General features: G+C 39.5%; 1 protein-coding gene across 4 annotated transcripts in view; it reads left to right on the forward strand.

The window, feature by feature from the left end:
* FBXW7 (F-box and WD repeat domain containing 7) overlaps positions 1-26,768 on the forward strand; it is a 176,732-nt gene that overhangs the window by 12,757 nt on the left and 137,207 nt on the right. The window lies entirely within an intron of this gene.

A 26,768-nucleotide genomic window follows, 5' to 3' on the forward strand; every position in this document is an offset into this window, starting at 1 on the left:
GCTGCATCAGTAGCTACGAATGTAAATTTGTCAGACTTCTTAGTCATGTACTTTTGTTGCCTCAGAAAAGAACCAATTGTCAGTTTTCCATTGATAAAAAATCATTAGTCTAAGCTTCTGTTTATTTACTTGTGAGAGCAAGAAGTTAATCTCTGAAGAGTGGGACTTTTCAAGTATGCTTAAGTCATTTAGGAACATAAATTCCACTGCCTTTGTACTGTGAGAGGAGTAGAATTGAACTGAAGGAGAGGATTAATTTTGGAAGTTAAGCAAACTCAGAAGTGCAGTTGATCACAAATACCAGACAGGGTATTGTGTTCTTGATTGATTCTTGTATGGATCTTCTCAGCCTAAATGAATATTAGACTATAGAATTGTTGGAAGGCCTGCTCAGGTATGGGCAGGGAGAATTAGCAAAGTGTGACTTCAGGACTTAAATAGGAAAATATTATGTCTAAATTATTTTTAATTACTGTTTGAAAGTCACGTGCATCCTCTCTCAAAGAGAATATAAGAAATGCATTGTGTAACTCTTTAGGATCAGTGTCTTTGCAATAGTTACTGTCCTGCTGGTTTTTTTGCTAGCACATGTCAGTGGTGCAATAGTAGGCAAAAGGCTCCAAAGTCCAAAAAAGCTTTAAGTGAAAACCTTAGAAGATGGTCAAAACTTTACAATTAAATGATCTGTCTCTTTTTGCTATGAATTTTAATGATCATTTGTTTGCCTCTTGACTACTCACTGATTAACTATTTGTTTGGCAGGAACTAGGAAGTCTGCAAAACTTGTTCTATGACTCGTTTCAGCTATCAGTTGTTTTTCTGTGCCTTATCAGGCTGCTTGACAACTGTTTAATTGAAAAGTTTCAAATGCTATTGAAGTGTTATTGTTAGAATAAGCACTTAATTCCAGAAGGAGGATATAATCTCGTGGCTTGATAGAGTCACAGTGTAGAGGGAGGGATGCTATCTCTGTCCTAGATAGCACACTTGTTTATTTTATAAATAAAGATTATTTTTTGCTGAATAAAAGGATAGAACTTTGGCTGATTGTACATATCATATCTCTGAGTAGGGACAAATATTTTACTGTCATTCTGTTACAAGAACTTTCACTGAGAATTCAAATGCTACATGCAGTGTAACAGATGGGAATCTTGTTCTGGAGAAGTTGCAGTAATAAGGATAAAACTTGCATTTTCTGCTTGGGTTGTTGTGTGTATAAAAAAATCCAGTAGTTGCAGTGTGCTTGATGAAAAGACGCAGATGAGAAATGGCAACAAAAGAATGACTTCAGATTGTTTCTAGAAAAGGGGTGTTTCACAGTTAAATATGAGTAAGAGTACATATATTTTCCCCCTTCACATACTGTTTTGCTTTATTTTCTGTGTTAACACCTTATGCAGCTTTGATACTTCTATATTGCTGCTACTAAAATTGTCTTTTGCAGGTTTTAAACACAGAAGTTTAGAGGAAATACCTGCCTGGACTTTTTAGTCTAGCTGATGGTAATTAGATGGAAAAGGGCTTTTTTTCCCCTTCCTTTTTTGGTGGCCCTGTCTCTAACCACATAATTATGGAGCTACTTGTTAATGAAAGAAATCTAGAAATTGTAGGGGAGAAGACTTCATTTTAATGCTTTCAAGGATTGCTGGTATTGTGCAGCCAAAGTCAAGGCAAAAATACTGATGTTGTTTGGAGGAAGTTTGTGGCAATTGTCATGTTAGTGCTGGTTATTGAGAATAGTTACAAACCCCCTCCAGACAGCAACACTGGGTGCTGGGAACTCTGGTTCAGGCTTTGTTTCAGTTTGAAAGCAACGGGCACAAGCGCTAACAGCATTTTTGATCTTTGCCTGCTACAGCTCTTCTCCTTTTTGTTTGTCAAATCCAAAGGAATCTTTGGGTCCAAACTGAGGGTGTCTGTTGAATGATTTTATTCTTGTGTATAGTTGTGGTGGTCACTAATACAGGTTGTCGGTGTTGCATAGGAAGCTTTACATAATGCATTAAAATGATGGATTTGAGCTCTTGTCAAGGGGGGATCTCTTCACCAAAAGCTCTAAACGTTTCTGATGATGAATAGGCAGGAAAGTTTGTGCCCCACTTGCTATGTTTTGAAAAGTCAACACAAAGGTATTTTACTATCAGTTTAAGGAAGTGGAGAAGTTAGCAGATTCTAGAACTTCTGAGTTGGTGATTTTTAAAGAAAGCGTAGTTAAATGCATTCTATGAGGTTTCTGATGTTTCATAGACTAACAAAAGGTTGCTTTATTAGTAGCTTTAATGAACAAATCGCTTTATTGGCTTAGACATACTGGTTGCTTTGTCGGTCTAAACAGCTATGGGTTCTTGTTTCAATTCACCATTGTGCTGGAGTAGAGAAGTGATAGCCATTGACCTTCTGTTAAAGCACAATAAAAAGTTTTTTGTGAAGAAGGAAAGTGTGCGGGGAAAAGAGCAGTGCAGTGCTGTGTCTTGAGTTCAGCAATGTAAAAATCAAGAGACCATGTACCTCTGTTGCTTTTCTTACTAGGTGGCTCAGTGTAGTGAACCACCTGAAACAAGAAAAGGCAGGACTGACTTTCTGAAGGCTGTTCTTCATGGAACCTGTGTGTAAAGAAAGAAGGTATTTATGTCATAACTGTAAGGAAACATATTAAGCAGGTACTCGTTCACTTTTGAATGGAAAGTGTCTTAGTCTTCAAAAAAATTCTGTTTTTACTATTGATTGTCTGACTTGTTTATTGTTTTATTAAGTGATTAACACACATGACTTAACCATAACCTGTGGCTGAATTAAGTGACCTTTTTTTATTTCTCGAATTTCTTCCTAAGAATTTATTTAAATGAGTAAATAGCTTTTTTTTCTCTCTCGTCTGTATGCTTAAGACACAGAAGAAATTTGTTAGATGCTGCAGACTTTTGTTAATGATAATAATCAGCTGTTAAAGTTGATGTCTGTGGTATAGGTTGCTATATTAGGTGGGATGACATTGCAGTCATTTTTGTAGTTATCAGCTTGCTTTAAAAACATATTGCTTGTTAAAGATGAGCATCTTTCTGTAACTAGAATAATAGTGTTGCGGTATTGAACACTAGAATTGATAGAAGTGAGATTCAAGTGGATAGAAGCAGGATTGATAGAAGTGGGGGATTCAGATAGATTTGCCAAATGTATTTACATTATATAACACATGAAGTTGTAATCATGAATGAAAGGATTAGGGATTTTCTCTCTAATGAAGGCACTGAATGAAACCAATTTATCACTGTAAATACTTTTTTATTAGGGATAGAGCTGTACAGTGCAGCGTGGATATTCTGTAACTGTCTGGTTTCTAGTTTGCAGATTTGCTCTTGTTTGGTGGGAGCAACTGCTGGAATATACTTTGCACTTCAGTTACACACTTGAGTTTTATTGTAGGTATTGTGTTGTGTGCTTGGTGGTTATGGTTGCAGGGTCCAGTTTATAGTGGTAACTCCATTTGTAATACACAAAAAGTCTCTGAATTACTGTTTTTTCCTCATGGAGCAGTTTTGTACCCTAATATGCTCCTAATTTCTCAGGAAAAACACGTTTTCCCTGCATCAGTTTGGGGAAAACTATGACGAGTAGTGAAACTGTCGACGCATAAATTTATGTAGATTTCATTTTTGAGCCAGTAGTTGCTATAAACTTGTTTCTGAGATTAGGAATGAGATTGGGTGAGTTTGTATAAGAGCACGCTGAGGAGAGGCAGCCATACTGAGTATGTGTTCAGACTGTGCATTGCCAATCCTGATCAGAGGGGACCTGGGTTGCCATCATGCTCTGGTTAACAGCTATAGCTCAACAGTGCTATTTACAGGAAACACCTTTGGACTTTCTTTAGTTTTCTTCTGAATCCTATAGCATCAACATGTCATTAATGTAAAATTTGCATGGAAGAAACTTAGAGCAGAAAAAACCCCCTCATTTTTTCCTTTCCCCTTCCTGTGAGGAGCTGGGTAGGATATTTGATTGGCACTGTACACAGTTTCCTCTTGTCTGTCTCTTCTGGTTACTGCCTTCCCTGCTTTTCCTCTTTCTCTCTGGTCTTTTGGCATGTGCTCGAGGTTTTTGCTCTCTAGCGCAGTCTTGGTGCTATCTCCCTATGTCCTTTTGGCTGCAGTTTTTTTTCCTCTATACCTTTCCTTGTCTAGTTCTGCCATCCCACCCTTGTTTTACATTTTAATGTTGTTTTTTACCTCTTCAAAATATTTGTTTTTCCTTTGTGAGCATAAAGATTAGTTGGGTCAGCCCTGAGTTTTAAAGGAGCTGCCCCTTCCAGAGGTCGTGTTAGCACCCCCTTCTGACAGCTACTCAAGTGTGTTCCTCAGCAATTCTGTACTTGCCAATGGGTCTGGATCTCCGTTTCCCAATGTGCGAATTTTAAAGGTGACTTATGTCCTCAGTATTTTTTAGAATCAGTTAAGGTATCCAAGGATTTTGACAGTACAGCAGTTACTATAAAAGTTCTGTAAGAGTAGTCAGCATGGCAGCAGTTGACTAAACACAATTTTTATTTGTAAGTTCTTTATGTCCAAAGTATCCTTATGAGTGATGGGATTGAAGAGGTTGTGGAGCTTCAAAGAATATGTTTTGACCCTTTGTATTACTCTATGGAAACTTGTGTTTTAACAGCTTCATTGGTTTTGAAGCCGTGTTGATGTTATGACTGTGCACCCATCTGTAACTGGAGTATGTGGTAGCAAGTATTGCCAGCTGTATGTGTAAAAGAAAACTGGCAGTTCTGGTGCAGTTTTCATTGGAAAGATAGCTTAAGTAAAGGTAAAGTAGTAAAACAAATTGAAGAGTTTTAGTTGTCTAGAACTGTGCTGCAGTTAGCTTTTTCATTATACATTTCTTCATCAATATCAGCTTCCTAAACATCCATCTCAATATTGACTGGCAGCTGACAAACTGCATATATTGAAGAAAAAAGATATGACAAACATCTGTTTGTTTTAAAACCAGCAGCCATCTGTGACATACAATTAAATGTGTACTGTATAGCCCTTAGATATCACTGCATCTGCGGTAAGGAGAGTGCATTTGGTATTCATCTTTCAAAACATATACCTCAGAACACTATTGCTCAAGCGAAATAGTAAAGTTTTTGACTATCAAGCAGGAATCAGCTGTAATGCAGCAAGAAAAATCCCTATAGTGGCTTAGCATTGTGGCTTGGAATCTATACAGAAAATGATGGAACATAACCAGCTATAGTGGGAAATGGTATGTGGAAGAAATTTCAACGCTTTTCCCTAGCTTCCTAATAATCCCCTACCGTGAGCAGAGCCAACCTTTTTTAAGTGAATTTGCATCAATAGTACCAGGCCTTGCAGAGCAACAATTGCAAAGCTTCCCAATGAATCTTCACCTTCCTATGGTAAATATTTGTTCTCCTTCGTGCTAAAATCAACAAAGTCTGTGGGTATTAAGTATTCACACACCAGAATGAAAAATATTCAATACAGGTCACCAAATGTTGTTATGGGAGTAACGGGAGGGAAAGCAAATAACTGCTAAGCACTCAAGTGAACACATGTCTAGAAATGAGAAAAGACCTAACCACTATTTTTTCAGACAACCAAGGTATCAAGAGAAAATGAATAGTTGGAGTTTAACCGAGGTGGGCCTAAAGGGACATTCAGAAGACAAATCTGTGTTTTGAAGTATGGGTTTATGTAGACTATCCTGGCCTCAAAAAAGGGCTTTTGTGAAATTGCATTAGTTTTCCCACTCCTTTTAATCTTCTGTATATCACATGTAAATAGTGGTTGTCTATTCTGCCCTTCTTAAATGACAAATGCTTTTTAACTTTGGCCTTTTTCCTAGAAAAATCTCCATTTCACAAGTTTTCAGCTTCCTTGTATTAATTAACATAGCCTAGATGAAATCAGAACTCATATTCTCAACTTGAAGTTGTTCTAAAGGCTGTTCTCTGTCCTTTTGAAATGTGGAGGTTTTCTGTGCCTAGTCTGTTCAGCTGTATCAGTTTGAGTAATAGAAGAAGCTTTTTAGGTGAGAGCTTTTAATGCTTTGCTGAACCAAAATTGTTGTCTTAGAAAACTCAATTTCACTTAATTTGAGCAAAATATTAACCTGGCCTTTCAATGTTCAGTTTCTGCAGTTTAGGTTCTAGTTCAGCCTCGAGTGAGACTCTGGCTCATTTGGTTTTCATAGGGCCACTGCCTTGCTAATCAGAAGTTATTTTTAACTCCCATAGCTTCCTTCTTCATCAGTCTTTTGGAGGTGGAAATGCAGACATAGCAGTGGTGGTGTGATAGTTGGAAGAACTGGGGTTTCTATTCCTAGCTTCTGCCACTGACTTTGTCTGAAATTCTCTTATTCAGGAACATACTATTCCATTTTATGCATCATACTCTATAAAATGAGAGCAGACATCTGTCAAATGTTTTGAGGTCATTGGGTAAAAGCTGCTCTGAGTGTTTCAGGGGATCACAGTTTATGATGCCAGTATAATAGTACAGTTTTATTTCTTTGTGAAAAAGAACCATCATCGGTAGTTCACTATTCTGCATTGAAAGGGCGGCCTGTAATTTATGTAATAATCTTAAATTAATATGTTCTTCAACACACATGTAACTATTAATTGTTTAATGGGAGCAGTGACTTAAAATGAATTACTGGTAGATTTACTGGACATTAGATGCATTAAGATAGTAAGTAGCCATATATTAGTAAAGTGTTTGTGAGACTGTTTTAGCAGGTGCTAAACTTCTGTGCTATTGATGTTCAGAATATACTTAATGAAATATAAATATTGTTCTCACTTAATGAATGCAATATCCAAGACAGACCCACAAGTTTAAAGTGAGATGTTACTCTGCTGAATGGTACACATCTTATGTTTTCTCACACTCATGGAAAGAGCTTGCTGCCACAGTTGCTGCATTAATCCATAATCCAATAAAGGGGATTTATTTGAGGGGTTGAAGGCAGAGAGGAGAAAAAAAAATGTCTCTATAGTGCCCTATGGGCAACGGTTAAGCTAAAAATAAGATGGGGCTCTTGAATGGCTCTGTATTTGCCTTTCTCAGTGTTTGAGACAAACACATTGAAGTTTCATGGTACTCTGTAAAAACTTTACCAAAACGCATGATTTTCTGAGAGATTTAGAACTTTGCTCTTTTCTTTTGAATATGGAATGTGCCTTATCTGTATCTGTAAAATGGCCTGTTTGTGCTTTATTTTAAAATGTTGCTCAGTTCCTGTGTCTGAAATGAATTTCACAGAACAGCCAAGAAGACTTTCTAATTTTTTTAATGCTTGAAAATTTCTCGTGCTAGAATTATCATTTAATGAACTAGTGCATTACTCCAATTTTCAGTGTACAGTTTAGACAAGAATAATGATATTGAGCTCTTACAAGGTAAAAAAGCCTGGAAATCATTTGGTGCTCAGATACACATATCTTCTTGTGGGTCAAGGTAATTGGAAGAAAGTTTTGAACAGGATTAAGAGTGTGTGTATGATTTAGGGGGCTACATTTTGGTTTTGGCACCTACCATCATGTGATGCAATCGAAGCCTTGAGCTGTCTACAAAATACTCGAGCCTATGTGCTGCAAAGAGAAGCCTGCAGACATCACCAGAGTGTAACCCACAAAGCATTGACTGCCTGGGGCTGGAAATGTGCAAAAACCATGTCCTGGTCTCCAGCTCCTCATTCCTCTTAGCTGGCGGTGGACTAGTTCTAAAAATAGTACATGTTACAGATGCTCCTGTTACCACTGCATGAAGGAACGGGATCCTTCTGCTTTGTGTGGGTAGAATTACAGTCCCTGAACATGAGCAGAAGCAGAGCTGCAGGAACCTGGTCTTGGTGGACACTGGTGTCTGGAGCACCTGAACCTGCTTCTGGTGCTCGTCAGCTGGTTTGTGTATTGTTTCTTCAGAGTCTGCAGCTCTTTGAAAACTGTCATGCTAATTTAAACAGCAGGCAGCTGGAGGGTCTAGCATGCAGTATGCCATTAGACAGAATTGGCTTTATTCCCTTTTTTTCAATTTTGAGAATTGGTATAAAGCAGGTCCAGATTTTTGGGAGGAAATATTAATCAGATTGTAAAAATAGAATTCTTCTAGCAAAGACAGTCTTTTTTTTAAAACAAGATTGGTCAATTTAAAGTTAGTTTCATTTTTTACCCTTTTTTTGCTTTGCTGTTGAAGTGGTGCTTACGGGGAAGAGTAGTGTATCCCGTTTAAGCTTTAATTCTTTTCTGTTTGTTCATTCTACTGCTGTTTTATAAAGTCAGGCAGAATGTTTTGTTAGCAAATAAATGGGAAGTATAAAGCAAGCAGCCCTTCCTTTTCTAACAAATGCTTCCATTATTCTTTATTAGTAGTTAGAATGTTATGTCATGGGCCAAACTTGAGTTGATAACTAAGCTAGAAATGATAATAAAGTCTTGGTTGTGGGAAATGGATAAAGTTACTGATAAAATTCTTATTTTAAAAGGTGCCTGGTGTCTTCTTCAGAGTTGCCTTTTTTTAGTGTAGACGTACTGGCTTTGCTAACACTTAGAGTAATGCTTTATTTTTTTTTCTTCTGTTTTTAGTTATTTTTGGTGAGATTGGAGTTTAGTTTTATACTGATAGTACCTTAAGTTGAACTATTGTTAATTGTTGGCTTGGACCATTAAGAATTGAGTTTTAACCAGTTAAGGTAGGATGATACATGTAATAAATACAATATTTATTTTCCTGTTTAAATACTAATATCATGAAAATATTTAGACGGCCAGAGAACTGAAAGATCTTGGAGGATGGCTTAACCGCACTGCATATGAATCTGGATGCAGACACAGATTTATCTGTTAATCTGAATATCTTCATTTACTAGAGTATGACACAAGATACTGGGTGTCTGTATGCAAGTTACCAAGAACTTGAGACATGTTTTCACTAAGAGTAGTTTCAAGATTGTCTCAAGAGCTGCCTCTCTGTCCTGTACCTTGTGGCAATTCATTCTTACAATAATGAAGGCTTGAATCAGCTGGGTTTACGTATGTGAGAAATTATGTGTGTATGTGTCTGTGTATGTTTATATATATATATTCAAATGTTTATATGAATGAACCAACTGCTTCCAAGGAGTCCACTGGATTCTGGGTGTACAATAGGTATACAGGTATGCTGCTGTAGACCAGAGTGCTTATTCAATTTGTGTCTCTCACAATATTTTCATCTCACATGTCTGTATGTATAGAGAGAAAAAAATGTTAGATGCCTTTGGTAGGAACTCTTATCCAAGACCATGCTGAGCAATTTTTTGATGTTTATCTACTTCAGTGATGTTACAGTTGCTAGAAAGCAAAAGTCATTCTGGAAAAATTTATTCTGGCTGCTGGTACAAGGCAAATAAACAGAATCTCTAATTTTCCATACCTGGTCCTAAAATTAGGTTGTTCAAAGAATTTGAAAGACCTTGGGGACTGTTAGGAGTTGCTTTGACACACCGCTCTTTAATCTTATGCAAACTAAACCAAGCAGAAAATAAAATTGCAAACCCTCCTTGGTATCAGGGACCGATTGCTGTGTTCTTCAGCTGTTTCAGTAGAACGCTTGGCACCTTACCTCTTTCGGCATTGCAGATTCCCATTGCTGTAAATTTAGCAGCCTTTCTACACATCTCTGCATCTGTGTTGCTCATGAATTTTCTTTGTAAATCCTGGTCTGAAAAGAGGCATGGCAAGTACTGCCTTAGAACAATAGCAGAGAATAAGTTTGTCTAACTTTGTTAATTTAATAGCTTGTAAGCTATTAAAGGACTGTTGTAAAAGGTCAGTAATAAACATTTCCCTATGCAGTAGTTTTTCTTTAGTCTGAGAGAAAATAATGTTGATTACCCCTATCAGGAGAGGTGAGCTTGTGTCTCTGAAAGCATCATTGAAAAAATGCCCTGCCATTTGTGTTTACTCTCTCTCCCGATTGCAAAACAGAATTACTGTGTAAGTAGCTTGATTCATTGTGTTGGAACCATTTGGGATTATCATGAACTACTCACGGGAACTGTTGCATCCTGAAAAGTTGTGGTTTTTTATAAAAAACTAAAAGAAAAATTAAAATCCTTTACAAACAAGATATCATTTGGGGTAGTTTCAGACAGATTCTAGGAGAATGAGCCCTTGATGGGACCAAAATGTCAATATTAAATACTTCATTAATGGCATAGTAATGTTTTGTATTTCGTGGTGTGAGATTGTATAAACTTCTTGTTCCTTCTCCCTCAGATTAAAGAGGCACGTCAGGGGTGCTGTTGAAACTTTCTTAAAGAAAATTGGGAGAACACATGAATTAATATGTAGGCTGTTTTGTTGCTTAATGTTTCCACCAAAGCCATCCTAATTTCATCCACGTTGTAAGCCTACACAGGCATTCTTAGATCTGTTAAATCATCTCCACCTTTTGAACAGGACAAGCTTAATCCATTGCCTTACCACTTTATGACTGTGTGTGTAGACAGATGAAAATGCACAAATAATTTTTAATCTTTCACAGTGACCATAGATTAGATTTTTGTACCTTTGTAATCTTGAAATTTTTCTCACTGTAGCTTGTATTGTACTTGAAATTTTTCTCACTGTAATATGTATGCTATGGCACCCATTTGGCTTCTTCATGTTACTGCCAAATTGCTGAAATAATTTCCTCCTTGTCCAGCAGTAGCTGACTTTTGTTCAGTTTTGTTTAGTAGAACTGAACTTACATAACCATGAAGAATAAATTCATATTGCACTGAAAATGTCCTCTTAGGTTTTTTGATTTGAAAGTTTAAAGGCTGCACAGATAGAACTGAGGACCTAATTGGGTTTTAGAATTTCTATTGCTGTATATAAAATCAGAGAAGAGCATATCAACATTCCTACTCTATTCTCTGTTACCAGCTCTGATAATTACCATCTGCTTTGATCCAAAATTTCACTCATCACACAGGAGCTATACACCAGTCTCATTTCCTCCTTCACTATGAAAAGGAAGAGGCAGTGCCAATAACTCAAAAGATTTAGCTCTGAATCCAAGGTTGTCTTGATGGACAACCTAAAGCAGTTTGTTCACTTCCTCTTTGGATGTGTAACTGTACTGTTGAGAAAATAATTTTGGCATACCATGAAGATTTTGCATTGTGTATGGATTGGGAGACAGAAGATCTCAGAAATATGCCGCTGAGATTCAGTGCCTGTGGCAGTGTGGTAAGGATACTCTTTTGTTTTGTCCACAAAGTATTGCACTCAAAAATGCAGGTGTTGGTCAGAGTTCTTAGCAAGATTTTTAGCTTCCTTGACTCCTGATAGGCAAACTTTTTGTTGCCAAATTTTCTGTGTCAGCTGTGATGTTATTAATAGAGAAGTACACTAGAGGGGCTCCACTTCATCCGTGTTCTGGTTTGTCATCCATCTACCTTAAGCTTTGCAGTAGTTACCTGTAGAATATATTGCTTCTGGATATGGAAAATAAAGCACAGTTTAAATATTGCATAGTGATGTTCTCTTCTGTCATGTGCCCATAGTGAATTAAGTTGATAAGAAGCAAAGTGCTGAACTGATGAGGGGAAAAAAACCCCTTTCTCTTTGGTAGATATTTAGGAAATCTGTGTTCTGAAGGGACTCACTCTGTTTTGCCTTTTCAGCTTGGAATAGCATTATTTATGTTTACGGAGGATTGTGATTAAAATACGGTTAAAATGAGTTTATTTTCTGTTTCAGGAAGCCACAATGGCTATGAAGTCTGCAGCATTTCCTCCTTTATCTCCACTAGAGAGCACTACTAGCTGTGCTGTGAAGGCCTCTCCTGTATTTACTGAAATGCTGATTGGGACGTGACAGGCTGTCCTGGATGAAATGTCACTAGAAATTGTATTAACTTCCTGTTGTCTTATCACGTGTGCTTATTAAGAGAAATTAGGGGCAGAAGGGACTTTGGACCTCTTCAAGACAGAAATCTAGACCAGCATCTCTCAGACGCGTAGAGTCACTAAGGTTGGAAAAGACCTCCAAGATCAAGTCCAACCAATAATCCAGCACTGCCTTATTTACCACTAAACCATGTCCCCAGTGCCACATCCATGCACCTTTTGAACATTTCCACAGATGGCGATTCCACCGCTTCCCTGGGTAGCCTATTCCAATGCCTGACCACCCTTTCAGGGAAGAAATTTATCCTAATATCCAATCTAAACCTCCCCTGTTGCAACTTGAGGCCAGTTTCTCTTGTCCTATTGCTTGTTACTTGGCAGAAGAGACTGCTCCTGACTTTGCTACAACCTCCTTTCAGGTACTTGTAGGAAACAATGAGTTTTCTACTGAGCCACCTTTTCTCCTGGTTGAACAACCCCAGCTCCCTCAGCTGCTTCTCAGAGGACTTGTGTTCCAGTCTCTTCTTCCGCGGATCTGTTGCCCTTCTCTGGACACGCTCCAGCAGCTCAGTGTCCTTCCTGTAGTGAGGGGCCCAGAACTGGGTACAGGATTTGAGGTGAGGCCTCACCTGTGCCGAATAGAGGGGAGCAGTCATTGCCATGGTCCTGTTGGTCACACCATTGCTCATACAGCTCAGGATGCCATTTGCCGCCTTGGCCACCTGGGCACAACCTGGATCATGTTCAGGTGCTGTTGACCAGCACCCCCAGGTCCTTTTCTGCCAGGCAGCTTTTCAGCCACTCTTACCACAGCCTGTAGTGCTGCTTGGGACTGTTGTGACCCAAAAGAACGTTTTGATCTCTTTATAAGCTGCCAGTGAAGGAAAGTCTGTGTTTTTCATAGCCAATTTCTTCTGTCACTTCGTAATCTATGGACTTGCCCTACCTTTTTGCCCCCTTCTTCTCAGTGCCACCTTTTCTTTAAACTCTGTTCCATTTTTAACTCTCTATTTGCTGTAGACAGGACAAAAAATGATTAGGTTTTTTCCTCCATACACACATGTTTTATGCTTTTAAAAGAGTGGTGGTTTCCTTTACTCACTCTTGTCATCGAAGCCAGAGTGGCTCTGTAGCATTGCCAGTGGTGATGGATGTGAGCATCCAGTGGTGAAACAGCTGCATCTAAAGTCACTGCCAGTGGCAGTTAATGGCTCTGCTGGATGATACCATGCTCTGACGGTAGCTTGCATCTTGCCAGAGAGGGACCATGATGCCAGGAGGGCTATGCATGGCTGAGGACTGTCCTTACCCATCGTGTAGGGATTGGGAGCACTCCTGCTACCAAGGCTGAGGAGGTGAAAGCAGCAGGGGGCAGGTGTCTGTGTCCTCAGGGTGTGCTGTGAAGGGAGTCTTGCTGAACCTTGCCAGTTTTCCCATGCTGTGCTAAATGCAGTCATACACACACACACACACACACACACACACACACATACAAAAAAAAAAAAAAAAGGAAGGAAAGCACTGCTTCTAACTAAACTCCATTTTTTTCAGTCTTTTGTTGTAAGCTGCCATTCCAAGGGTCTGGCCATTGTTGTTCCCCTTGTTGACAGATAATGTGGTGAATACTGAAGTGTTTCTGTTGGCTGATTTGTGAAGGTGTGGTCAAGGGGAGAAACATCGATAGGATTTAAATTTTTTTTTAGTTTGCAGTACTTCATCTGTTGTTGAAAGCAGCATTATGGAGAAACTGATTTTCACACTTGTGGGTTCAGGGAAGCTGGTACCTGCTTTGTACTTAGATTACTTGTTTCTGTACACTTGTTCAGATGGTGTAGCTTCAGACAAAACTGGACTAACCTAGAGAAGATCACAAATGATGGACTATTTTAATGTGCCGAAGTCTGACCTCTATTTTGTAGAACGCAGAATTTCTTCTCTGTGCTTGTTCGGTCGGTTTGGTGTATTGCAGCAGGCAGCTTCTCGCTTGCTGGCAGAACCTGGTTTGCAGGAATGGTAACTCCTGGCAGGTTCTCAGTCCTGAGTGGAGGGCAGGGATTTAAAGTCGTGTATGGCTACAGCTCCTCCCAGTGGTAGGTCCTTCTCTGCGTCTGCTTGCTGTTGCGGCAGTCCTGAGAAACACCACCCCACAGCATTTTTGCAGAGGTGGGAAGGGGTCTTTTTGTGTCTGACCGATAGGATCTATAATAAGGAATGGGCTTAGTGTTTATAGCAGTCTGCTGGACAGAAAAACTGCCAGAAACGTAGGTGTGGTCCCCCATGCAGCATTGCTTCATGCTGTCTCAATAGAGGTTTTAGAAATGGTATGTCTCCAGAAAGGACAGAACTGCTGCTGTTGTTTCACACATGAAATCACCTTCATTTTTCCTGCAGAAAACATGAGATTCATATTCTATGCACATAGTTAAACTCTCATCATCTGGCATCATGATTGCTGCAGTGTCCTTTCATCAGGCCTGTACAAATGCAGTTTTGCTCCTGCTGTATCAATCTCAGACTATTGCTGCATACAGAATTTTATTCTTGTACAACAAGCCATTTTAAAAGTGTTTGGGCAATGCTTCCAGGAGGCAGTGGAGGAGATAGCATGATTATTGGCACAAACTGTTTGGCTCTATGCCAGTCCATATTGAAATATTTTCTGTGCTGTTTCTGTATATATAAAACCTCTCTGTGTTCACACAATGTGAATATATAACACTTTATTGTTAAAAACTGGACAGGATTTTTGAAAATGAGTTACTCACTAGACTCCTTTCCATTTCTAATTGCATTTACATTAATTGAATTCTGTTTCAGTTCTGCATACATCTCTTACATCTTTAATTGATAAGCTTTTATATACATCAGACATGCACTGCAAAGTGCAGACTTTCCACCAGGTCCTCAGAGGTTTTCAAGACCTGAGTGACCAAAATCCTGAGCAACTTGATCTGAATTCAGTACTGAATTGTCATTTAAATAGAAGGTTAGTTGAGAATCTAACTAAATTCTCCTGAGAATCCCTTCAGTCTAAACTAATCTTTTTTTCTTTTTCTGAGGAGATTCAAAACCTGGCTCTCTAGTCAGCAGTAGGGGTCAGAGTTTCAGTACTGAAGGACTAACACACTGGAGAGTCAAAGAGCAGCAAATCAACTCCTGTTGACTCCTGTCAGTGTAACTGAACACCAAACAAATACATCGGGAATACCCTGTGTTTTCTCTCTGCTTTGGGTGGAATGCTGAGGTGTGCTTCACTTCACTTGCACAGCTGCAGAAGGAAAAGCCTTCTGGCACTGGGTGTGTACCTAGTGGCCTCACCTCTGCGTGGATGTCTGTCTTCACTTCCATTGCATCAAAAAAATACTGCTTATACTTTAAATGAATTCTTACAGTTTTTCTCTCTTGTGGCAATCAACTGTAAATCATTAAAATATTGAGTACAGTTCGTTTGGTAAGATTTCAAAAAAGGTCTGTCAGTCTTCTTTTGTAAAAGCAAGTGGTTACTTTTTTATAAGAAAGTTGAGACTGAAATTTTTGCTAATTAGGTGGTATTGACTATTGTCATTGGAAAGGCTCAATTTCGATTATTAGGGGATGGAACAGAAGAACACTGGGGAGACAGAGTAGACTGTCTAAAAGAATTGCGAAGGATTTCTGCGACCCTTTTCTTTTTACAGGCAAAAATCAAGCATCTTTCTGTATGGTGGTGTATGTATGTTAATGTATAGCTCTACAGTGTGTTACAGTTGACACACCACCACCATCACCCCTCCCCCCCAGGCCTTCTTTCAGTTTCATGGAGTCATAAGGCGATTTTTTTTTCGTGGTGCCATAAGACGATTTAGATTAGAAGGGACTTTGGAGGTCATCTAGTCCAGACCCCCACTCAAAGCAGGACCAGCTTAGATAAAGTTGCTCAGCATTGCAGTCCAGGATAAGTTTTTAATATCTCCAAAGATGGGTATTCCACAGCTTCTCTAGAAAGCCTGCTTCAGTATTTGTCTGTGATGTATGACTTTTTTTCATAGTCAGAATTTCTGTTCTTGAAACTTGCATTTGTAGCCTTCGTCCTATCACTGTCTGTCTCCAAGAAGAATCTGCCAGAGAGGCTCTCTGCAGGGTAGATTGTCAGTTATGCAGAGTAAAAATATCTTTGTTACTTTTCTATGACAGTAAAAAACCCCTAACACATGAAGGTACCTGAAAATATTTCTAGTCTATTCATTTTAAGACATGAAAATTAATACGTTGGACCTAGAAGCTTATAAATCTGAGCACTGGTACAGTATAAGCAGGTCTGTCTGGTATAAACTATTGTAGAAAGATGCTTGTCTTCACAGGAGCTGTACCTTTCAGAAGGAAACTTATTTGGAATTTTTGGTATCTGGAGAGAAGTTTGTCTTCAGTGGACCCAAGGGTGGGGTAGGGTATAATTATGGGTAAATGCACTATGTTCTCTCCACTGTTAACACTAGTCTTTCATCTTTTAAAATCTATGCAAGTTCTTATTTGGTCTGTGCTACCTAATATGAAGCAGGTTGAACTCCAAAACTTTGAATTTTGGTCCCACAGGAGATCTAAGCTGTGGAAGGGAGCACAGACTCCTCCCATCCTTTCCTTCAACTGCCAGCCAGCAGTGTCTAGATTGGCAAAGCTCTTTGCTGCCTTCCTTGAAGACACCGCAATCATTAGTGCTTGGAAGTTAATGAATGAGCTTTTTAAAGGGAGCTGCTCTTGTTGGGTTTGGCCAAGGGTCACACTCACTTTGGAAATACCATCTCCTTCTTGCAGCCTCCATGCTTTCATCTGTCCATCAAGACTGATCCTTGTTTGGACCTTTTGTGTGCTGATGTTATTTGGTTTGTGAATTGTGTTCATTGTTAACTTTGTCAGCTATAATACTTTGCAGTTAAAGAAAGGTAACTTAAAACAATTCTTTAATTATTTCCAAAAGAGTTTTCATAAAAATTAATTTTTGAGGATTTGACATGTTTAATTAAAAAGGTACAAAGGTGAAGTTGCCCAGCAAGTTGCCAGTTGTCTCTGGTTTAACTTGACAAGTAGCTTTCTTCTACAAACTTAAGAACCTGATACCCTCATTTTTTCCTCTCAGTATTCTCAGTGAAAAAAGTAATTTTTTTTTTTTTTGTTAGTTAGTTGTTTTTTTTTTTTTTTAATAGAATCTTCTGGGACAGTCAGAGTTTTTGTTGATGATTAAGTAGTTGTAATAAGTGCTGATTAATCAGTGTTGTGGTTGAGGTTTTTTGTTGTTTCTTTTTCTTGCACCCTCTTTAGAACTCCATTTAAAAATATTTTTATCTTTTTGTGTAATGTTTTCTATTGTTCAACTCTTGAGCTAGATGCATTTTGAATAATTAAATGAAACTGTACTTTCATTAAACTATTATGCACAGAAAGATCTGAGTGTTTTTTAGCAAATTAATTAGATACCAATTGCAAATTGAATTTAGAGTTCTGTTCTTTAACTTAACACTTCAAACAACACAAATTAGTAACTTCATGTACTTTTTTTCTTTTTTCTTTGGGAATGCACAAGTACATTTCCAGGGGGGTTCTTCATGCATATTACTCCACTTTGTTCCAGAGCTGAACATCATGCAAAATATTCTTCAACTGTCAAAGTCCTTTTGCAAGAGAACACTGCAGCTAGTGATTTAAAGTGATAGCTAGCCCTTTGTTTTTAATGCTTGTAAAGAAAATGCTGCTGCTTCTAGTCTTTTTCCTTAAATGGCCTTTGGGAGGGTGACTTGCCTCCAGTGAGATAAAACTGAAGAGCATCTGTCATTGCCCCGACACAAAACAACCTGGCTATTTTGATGGTTGCTACTGCTGTCTGCTGATGTTGCCCCTGCTGTCTGCAGGGGTGGCAAAAGGAGAATTTTTTCAGAATAGTTCAAGGACTAAGCTCATCCTGAGCCTGCCTGCTGGAATGGTCTTAATTGAGTGAGAGAGCTAATGATCAAAGAGGACACCTCTGTTTTGTGGACTGAGCTGCTTATGAAGCAGTTCTTCAACTGCTGCAACTTACAGCCAGGCATTTTCAAGGTAAACAAGCACCATTTTAGTTTGGGTCATAAGCCACTTTTATAATTCAGTTTCAGTTGCACAAAACGTATGAATATTTAATAACATACTTGCAGTTGTCTCTTTAACTGAAGTTGTGAAGTATATGCTGATTTGCCTGCTACTGGAGGATGATGAAATATTTAGCTGAATATAAGCTTCAATAGAAAATGATTCTTATGGGAAAAATTTAAGGGAAATGCTTCCTTAAATTTATGTGAACTTTTGAACCTTAGGAAATGCTAAAATAAAAACAAAACCTTGCAATTAAAAACTGTGAGGAGGATGGTTTGACATAGTTACGGGCATTGTTTGTACCTAGAGGTGATGTTTTCTGCTCCTCAGTGCTGCAGTATTTTGGCTAGTGGGTTCAATATGTGACTGATTTACATTGCACACAAATTGCAAACTCTGCATTAAAAATTTGAGTAGAAAAGCTAGTGGCTAGGAGTATAAACTCAGTGGGAAGTTGAGGAAATATACCTTTCAGATTCCATGGAAAGTGCCTAAAAATTTCAACTTATCTGACATGCTCCAAAGATTCTGCTACTTAGCTGGGGAGGCTAATATTCAGTGTCTTTCATCACAGAATCCTGGAATGATTTGTGTTGGAAGGGGCCATAAATTTATCTAGTTCTGACTCCTCTGACTATGGGCAGGAAACCTTCCACTAGACCAGGTTGCTCAGAGCCTCATCCAGCCTCACCTTCACCACTTCCAGGGACGTGGCATCTGCCGCTTCTCTGGGCAGCCTGTGCCGGTGCCTCACACACTTACAGTAAAGAATTTTTCCTAATATCTAATCTTACTGTATTCTTTTTCAGTTTAGAACTAGTCTTCTTTGTCTTATCTCTGCATGCCCTCATAAAAAAACCTTGTCCTGCTTTCTTGTAGGTGCCCTTTATGTGCTGGAAGGATGCAATAAAGCCTCCTCAGAGCCCTCATTTTTTCCAGGCTGAACAACTTCAAGTCTCCCAGCCTGTCCTGAGAGGAGAGTTGCTTCAGCCCTCTGATCATCTTTTGGGATCTCTGCTCACCTTGTTCTGTTAGCTCCACAATGCTGTTGAGTTGGAGCCCCCAGAGCTGCATGCAGCACTCCAGGTGATTCTCACAAGAGCAGAGGTGCAGAATCCCCTCCCTTGCCCTGCAGCCTGCACTGCTTCTGATGCAGCCAAGAGAACACTTGGTTTTCTGGGCTGCCAAGTCCACACTGATGAGTCATGTTGAGCTTCTCAACCAACACCCCCAAGTCTTTCTTCTCAGGGCTGCTCTCAATCCCTTTTCTGCCCAGCCTGTGTTGGTGCTTGGGATTGCCTTCATGGAGGTGTAGCACCTTGTGCTTGGTGGTGTTGAACTTCATGAGGTTCAGATGGCCCCACCTTGGGCCTGTCCATATCCCTCTGTAGTGGCAATGTGTTGACCACACCACACAGGTTGGTGTTGTCAGTGAACTTGCTGAGGGAGCACTCAGTCCCACTGTCCAGGTCACCAACAAAGCTGTTAAACAGCGCTGGTCCCAATTCCAAACCCTGAAGTACACAACTCATCACTGGTCTACACTTAGATGTTGAGCCATTGACCACAACTCTTTGAGTGTGGCCATCTAGACTATTCTTTACCCACTGAGCAGTCCACCTATAAAATCAATGTTTCTCCAGTTCTGAGGCAAGGATGTTGTGCTTTGCACCTGTCCCTGCTCTCCCTTTAATCCTGACCTACATAAGCTCTTGATCTATTCTTCATCCATCTACAGGCAGACCTCCGTGCACTCCAGCTGGCCACTAAAATAGAGGGCGACATCCCTCCTTGTCTACCCTGCCTGTCCTTCCTAAAGAGCCTGTATCCTTCCATTCCAGCGCTTCAGTCATAGGAGCCATCCCACCACATCTGCATGGTGCCAATAAGATCACAGCTAACTCTTTTGTTTATTCCCCATGCTGTCTGTGTTTGTATAGAGGCATTTCAGTTGGGCCCACGATGAAGCCAAATTACTGGCTGAAGTGGCTGGGATTGCCTTGTGGTGCCTGTCAGGTGCTGTCTGACTGACCTGTGATCCTGCTCCAGACTCTGGGCTTCTTTTGCTGGTGCTGATGTCAAACTGGTGTGAGTGGGTTAAATTGAAGTTCCTCACCCCCAGCACTGTTGGTTTAAAGCCCTCTTCCCTGGCTTGGTGAGGTTTTGACTGAAGAGACACTTGCCCTTCTCTGACAGATAGACCATATTAAGCCCTGGTAGAACCAGGTTTCTCAAAGCAAGTCTCATGGTCCAGGTAGCTGAGGCCTTGGTGGTGGTACCAGTCCTGGAACCATTTTGTTGTTTTCCAGATTCAACTGGCTTGTTCAGATCCATTTGACTGGGAGGATTGATTATAAAAATCTACCTGTGCTTCAGAGTTCCTTACTGTCACTCTTAGGGCTCTAGAATCCTTCATACTCCTCACATGCACCCAGTTCTATCACTGGTGTCCATGTGAAACATCAGCAGACAATAGTATTTGTGTGTTTTGACAAAGTCATTCCTAGATAATGAAATATAGATGTTTAATGTTCTTGTGGAACTGAAACACTGAAGATACATCAATTAGAAGGCTCCAAGGCACATCAGTTAAAAAGCTCCAAGAAAACATGTAAGAGAAGTTTCCCTGGTCTTGTTGATTTCTGTTTTAGTCACTGAGAAATGCAGTGTTTGTGCCCAGATTGTATCTGATTTTTTTCATGCCAGTTTGAAAGCTTAGTACCTAAGAGTTTTGGGATTACTTGAAATTTTTCTGTTGTGGAATGCATGAGACACAGGGTATACTAGGGTATACTAGCTACTAGCCATCCTGAGGAGTGGATGCAGCAAATAACAAGTGTTGCAGCTGTGATGGGATAGAAGCCTGAGAGTAAACCCAGGCTTGTTGTGTGCTGATGGGGCAGGAGAGGAAAGAAGAGTAATATCCCTTATTAGACCAGCTAACAGAAAGGGAGGGAGTGAAATTTTCTAGTATGTGAATTCTTAGGTGTAAATGGAAAATGGTAAATAGGTTGCACTCATTAATTAACTAAAGCATTTAATTTACTTGATTTAGTTAGGGTATGGCAGACAAAAAAAAGCCAGCATGAGCAAACTGTGACTTCACCTTGACTGTGTCCTTAAGCACTCTATTTACAGTGCTACAACAAATGAAATGAGGTTTGGTTTGAATGGTGACTACACGAATGACAGTTGACTCTTTTTATATTCTAAAACGTCTTGGTGTCATTGTCAGCTTCTCACTCACTGCCAGCTAACTGAAAGAGGTAAAAAGTGAATTCCCAAACAGTGAAAAATAAACCAAACAATAAAACATCAGCTGGTCTACCAAGATCCAGTGCTATCCTGTAGGTTTTATGTTCTTCAGTATCACATTTAGGAAACTGAACTGGGAATGGGTTGCCTGGGAGGCATTGTACAAAGTATATCCCAGCGCTGTGTCTTGATCTTGCTTTAGGGAGAAAGTAGTTCTTGAAGTTTGAAAACCAATTAGTCACATATTCTAAAGATGACTTGTAAATTGGATATTCTGGGATCAATGATTTTCAGAACTGTGGAGAAATTGAATACTTTGGCTTAATTATAAGAATACAAACTGCTAAAAGACTACTAAATCAGATACTAATTTTGCAAGGTTCTTGTATTTCTGCTTTCAGTTAATAATTTTAAGTTATTAAACCTTTCATGACTTTGTCTGGCTTGCTTCATCTGCTCTAGTTGCTTACTGCTAAGTGGTTGCAGGAATGCTTATATGTAGAACTGGGCTCCCAATATGCGTGCAGGGGACCTCACAACTTAATTGGTCTTTCACATCTTGATATTGATTAAATCTTTTTAACATACAAGAAAATAAAGAGCCTTAAAACCAAAGAACCGGTAGTAATTTAATAGTAAAATCTGACTTTGGTAATACGGAATGATGTCTGTTTAGGATCTTACATTGGTGGTTGATCATTCTCTATCACTAGGGTGCTTGTTCTCAGTCAGTTCTCTTCTCCTGTGATGGTGAGTCCAGTTGCTGCTCTAATGCAATGGTAACTGTTAAATGCCAGGAGTGCTTTAAGTAGCACATCAGGTCACATCCAGCTCAAGCTTCCTCTGAGCAGGGTTTGGAATGTTTATTGTTGCGACTTCACAGTTTCTGAGTTTTCTTCTCCCTGACAAGCTGTCTGCAGCACGTCAAACCCCTTAACAACTATTTCTCCTATACTTTGGTCACAGAAAAAGGAAGAAAAGCTACAGCTAGTGTTAGCTGTCTGTCTTTTTCTTGTCCTGCCTTTGAGAAGTGTTGCGTCTTTTCCTTTTCTGTCTGCTCTTTAATAATATATTAAGTAAATAACTTGATCTTTAACTTCCTAAGTGCCCTAAGGGGAGTAAGTATTGGTCTAGTTTTATTGACGAGGAATTGAGGAAAAGAGCAACAAGTTATTTCATCAGTGTGGTATATGACATCCATGGATTTGGTTGTTCTTGATTTCCTGTGGTAAACCCGCTGTCTCAAACAACATCCCCAACCTCCTCCCCTGGCTGTATTCTGCCCTCCATGCCACCATCCCCCTCTGTATTGTATGATGAAGTCATGTGCAGCATAGCACGCTTGTCTAGATTGGCCATCTTATGAAGTGTGGCCGCCTTTTTTTTTTTTTTTTCCTCCCCCTATGTTTTTTTATCCAAATTTTCTTATTTTTCTCTGTCTAACTAAATGAACAATTATACATCTGTATTCCCCTCTCTGTGGGAGGGAGAGGAGTTTGAAACAAAGAATCAATGACTGTTTAACCTGGCATAAGCAACAAAGCTTTTAAGATTGAAAATAATGTTAGGCTACAGTTTTTAGGCATTTTAAAGTAGACAGTGATACTGGAATAAATTCTGCTGATCAGCTTCTGACTTTTGACTTCTAGAAGTTTTGGAACATCTGTGCAGTGATCTACATTTCAGAACTGTTGCAGAATAAAATTAGTTATCTCAATAACGTCTAAAGTGCTTGTGCAATCTACACAAATTCTTGTGCCAACACAAGGCCAAGGGTGACGTGGGGATGGAAACACTTGAGAGGGGAATGAAGTATGTTTTTGAAGCTGGTGTAAGTGGTTCTGCTGCCACTGCCTGTCAGCCTGCAGCAGCCTCAAGTGAGCTTCTCTGCCATGAGCACTGGACACTGGGCTGCTCTAATTCAGTGAGATTCAAGATGAGACTGTGATAGAAGTTAATGCCCCTTGTGCTGGAGTGTGTTTAGCCACAGTCTTTAGGGATAGAGCTTTCTTCAGTTTCGTGTTCTGGCACACACTTAAGGCTTGTACTCTAAAGCATCTGTACTGCTGTTGTTGCTTGTGTTGTCTAGGTTAAGCTCATGCATGATAGTACCTTGATTTTTCTGTGTAGAAAACAAATAGCATGGCATACAGCGGTAGGGAAAAGCTAATTGTCCTTTTTCTTGGGTCCTGTGAATAAATTGGTAAATATGTTTGATAGTTTAGGAAAGGTTAGCTGTTTCCTCAGACCTTTTCTTGAATCACTCTCTGCGTTTGGTATTGATGAAAGTAGTAGAAAGTATATTAAGAGATTCAGTATATAGCAGTCATGAGTATGGAATGTCCTCGTAGGTTGTTCCTTGTACTCAACCTCAGTTGAAGAATGGGTATACTATGTATTTTTGTGAAAAAATTCTGCACTGCATCTAAATCTATGCAGATTTGTTTGTTAGGAGGAGGCTGAAGAAAGAGTGTGATTTCTGTTTATCTTGAGTTAGATTGTACTTTGTATTTTTGTCTATTTCACTTTCAGAGACGAAGTTAATTTAGTCCATTTTGTTAAAATGTGGAGTATCCTCTAAGAAGTACTGTTTGCAAAATCCCCACTTTCTCTGACTGATAGCTTTGGGTTACCTTAACTTTCTTTTTAGCTGGAAGACACAGTTCCCCTTCTAGGATTACCAGACTGATGATCTCATATGAAAAAAGTGAACAGGCAAAGTGCTTTTTTTCCCTCTTGCACCAACATCTGTGAATGTTTTCTGCTGTTACATGCAGCCGCCTTCTCCTATTGAGAAAGCTGACAAGGGCATAGGACATCATTGTGTTGTGATGGACTTGAATCTACAGTAAAAATAGTTTTTTAAACTTCCATAACCTACTGGTATTAAGCTAGCATCTTCCCATGTGTCTCACTCATACAGATTGTATTCACTGTAGCTATTGGTAAAGCTGTGCAGAAAGATCTGGACCATGACTTCCAAAGGGTTAATGAAAATGCACTTGGCAGTGAATAAGGACTTCAGACAGAGTATTGCAAAAGGCAATATTTATAGTAAATATTTTGCCTTACTGTAAGCCTGCAGGTGGGGCTAGAGTTGAGAAATGGGGGGGGAAAAAATCTGTTATTTGATAATGGTTATGTTAATGTTGCTAGCTTTTATTTGAAGTAGCCAGTCTTCTCTGAGTTTTTTATGCCTCAAGCAAAATAAAGGCCAATCCACTAGTTCCGTGCAGCCTAAAGAGGATAAGGGATTAGAATAATTCCATTGTTGTGGTTCTAGATTAAACGTGAGATATAATGGAAACAGTGGTCTTTGTAAGGCTCTTGTCCTTCTCTCTTGAACTTTGAAATTGACTTGTAAGGTTTCCTATTTGAAGTATTCCTACTGGTTAATCAAAAAATGAAGGTCTGCTATCTTTCACACCCGACATGGATAATTTCCATCTCTCTTGCTTTTGGTGTGTTATTTTTTACTTGTTTTGCATTTCCAAAAAATGTTGCTGAAAACCTGAGTTTCATAAAGCTAACCTCTATCAGCAGCTCTATGAGGACCTAGATTATGAATGAGAGTAGGTTGCATTTTTAGAAGAATCTGTTCATTCTGAATATTGTTTGAAATAACAGTGAACAGAAAGAATTGCAGGTCTTGCTTTATTGTGTGATTTGACAGGATAATTTCTGTATCAAATGGTTGACTGTTTTGTCACAGATCACTTCTTGAGGTTTGCCTGTTCTTCCTAGAAATACATCTTGCTGGATCGTGTGGTATTTTTTCCAGTAACAGGGGAGGAGTGTGGTCACACCTTCCTTGTCACTTAGCACGATCCACCTGTGAAGAGGCAGTGGAATCAGTCTGCCAATATTCTATAAACACTAGGCTTTCATGACAAATAAGATGATGTCCCTGTTACTTCTTATCCCTCCCCTTTTGCCCCAAGAAAACTAGGGGTCCGGGGGTCAGATGCAATGTTACTTCTGGCAATTGCTGCATGAAGGGTTTGAAAACAACGATTTAAGATTCCTGTTTCAGCCTCACCAGGCCAGCAGCATTCTCATCCTAGCGAGTAGCAGGAATTGCCTGGTTGTTATTCTGTGCTGTTTGAGGAAAATGTACCATCATGGCAGAGGTGACTGTGTGTCTGTGTTGAGAAGCTGGTTGTCCTCATCCTTGTTTCCATCAGTAGTAGTGGAAATGGGAGGCTCTGAAATTTGCAGTCAGATGGCAAGCTACTTGCTTCCTCTTGATATTTATTGCAGGCTAAGGTGTTGTAGCAGCATCCCTCTTTCCATAAGATGTCAGTTTTCTTCTACAGTATCGTGGGATTTTGTTTCACTTCCTTTGCTTGAAAAGGGGTAACTCTCCTAAGTAAGTCACCTTAAAAAAGGAGTACCAAGCATAAATTGATAGTGTTTCCTTCTTAAATAAGCAACTAGTCTGAAACAAGAGCTCTGAAGGAAAGAAACATCCAGTGTTTGCCCTGAGGACCTCTGAGGAAAATATTAACTATTTCAACACTGGGTTGTAATCTGGAAGTCAGATAAATGCTTACCCCAAACTCTTCCCCAGAACTCTAAAGGAGGAAAATCACCATCAGTTAAAAACAGGCACATGGGGTTATGTTCGACAACTTTTAATACTTAAGATCTAACATTTTCAGTATACTGAATATGTGCAGGTAGTACATGATATTACGAATTTATTCTTTACTTGAATCATTGCTGAGTTTTTGTATTCAATTACTTTGTAATCTCTGGCTTTTGCTGGTGCTGTGTAGAAAACTGTCTCTTACACGTGGGTTTAATGGAAGTGGTAAGAAGAGAAGGGAAAGTAGAGACTACTCAGTAAAGCTGTAAGTCCGTTTCTGGAGGAGAGGAGCTGCTCCTGTGCAGATGTCCCTGTATTTGGCTGTTAGAGCTCCATACCTAATTGGGTGCGAGGAGTTGCTGCTGCCTGTGCTCATGACTCAAGTGTAGGCTTCCTGTCTAATGCCAGGAACCACATGTCTATCAACAGCACCACTCAAGCTAAGTGATTATAGCTCCCAAGCCAAATTATGAATTCTGTTGTTCTTAAGCCCACTAGAAAAGGCATTCAGAAATCTGCCACTGGATCATCTCCTGCTCTCTCGGGAGACATCCTCACAAGCCCCACACTGATTGCTCTCATTAGACTGTTCTCACTGGGGGAGCTAAACCTTTTATTGTCTCACATAGCTGGAAGGTGGTAGAAAGGACTTCCTCATGTTTTAGCGGGTGCTGGGGATTGTTAAAGGGGTGTGATTTTTTTTTTTACTTAGGTAGTCAGACCGGATGAAAAGGTGAATGTATTTTCTCTGGAAAGCAAAGTTAGGGAAGTTAGCTAGAGAGGCATGACCAGGGGCTGGAGGAATCACTCAGTCACAATCAAAGAAATGTTGGTGATGGTGTGGGTTTTGTTTTCGTTTTGGGTTTTGCATTTTTCTCTTACTTGTTCCCTTGCTTGCCTGCAATAAAAGCAACTGAGCACATCGAGT

This window comes from Chamaea fasciata, unplaced genomic scaffold, assembly GCF_029207755.1.
Source record: "Chamaea fasciata isolate MVZ Bird 193981 ecotype frontalis unplaced genomic scaffold, bChaFas1.0.hap1 SCAF_6, whole genome shotgun sequence".
Classification (NCBI taxonomy): Eukaryota; Metazoa; Chordata; class Aves; order Passeriformes; family Sylviidae; genus Chamaea; species Chamaea fasciata.